This window comes from Arachis duranensis, chromosome 1 (assembly GCF_000817695.3).
Source record: "Arachis duranensis cultivar V14167 chromosome 1, aradu.V14167.gnm2.J7QH, whole genome shotgun sequence".
Classification (NCBI taxonomy): Eukaryota; Viridiplantae; Streptophyta; class Magnoliopsida; order Fabales; family Fabaceae; genus Arachis; species Arachis duranensis.
Window position 1 is genome coordinate 104,349,148 of NC_029772.3, and position 1,262 is coordinate 104,350,409.

The following is a 1,262-nucleotide window of genomic DNA, read 5'->3' on the forward strand; positions in this document are numbered from 1 at the left end:
TGCAATTCATTTTTAAAACTTAGATTAATTCATTGAACCATTTTTTTGAATAACTATTTTTTTGTGGATTTCGGTTCACCTGTATTAAAGTCTACGTTACATGAAGAGCTTTTGGCTTGCAAAATTTTCAAATTTTTGGGAGGGGATTCTCTCTAGTAAAAAAAAAAAAATTGGATGGTGTTCAGTATTTAATCTTATTATTCATTATTTTTTCTCTTTTTTTTATATTTGATCCCACTTATAAAATTAAAGGTGAGATATTACACTTTATTTTTTCAAGTGTTAAAATATAGGATCTCGCTTTGAAGACAATAGATTATTTATACAATGTGTATAATAGATTATTGAGTTACAAAATGAACATTTCTCGTACTATTTAGAATAATCATCTGAATATTAAGGATAATAAACATTTTTCCAAAAGTTTAAACTGATTTTAGAGTTTATCAAGGATCGAATACCATATTATGATACCACTCATTCCAAAAATTTTAGCTAATGAAAAAAGATAACACTAATAATTATATCTCTAATACTCCATAAATCTTTATTATTCATATTATACAAATATTCCATTAGTTCCTCATACTTCTCAAAAAAATAAAAAAGATCTATTTCTCAAACTCCCAAGGCGGTAAATAAGAGAGAGTTATTACACTAATTACTAACAAGCGGCACCTATTTTTTTAACACGGCTGCTCCTCAAACTTCTCTCTTGCTATATGTTACTTATAATGCCATTGACGGGTCAAATCTTGGCCACAGTTAGTCACTATAAATCATTTTAAAATTATTTTTAAAATTTTCATCAACTTTTATGATGTTTTCTTAAATTATTATCATTCGAAGAATGGCCATTTCCAATAATTCAATCTTTTAAGTTCCAAGTATGAATTTAACGTGAGAAAATGTATTTGAAAAAAAAAGTTACCTATAATAAATTTAGTTTGATAAATCTTTTAAATAAATATTTATATTTTTTAAAAGTATAAAATTTTTATTTTATATTTGATAAATTAAAAAAATTATGTATTTATACTTACTACCTTTAAAAGAAAGAAATACATTTAATTTTTTTTTTAATTGATATAGTGAAATTTTATTAATAGAAAACAAAATCACAAAGAGTGCGTCTTAGACAAAAAAAAAGGGTAAAATGTCCACAAATAAATAAAACCATTTTTAATGATTTATTGCATGAAGGTATTTAAAGTAGATTTTCTTTTAAGTTTTTATTTATTAAAATTAAAAAAATTAATATG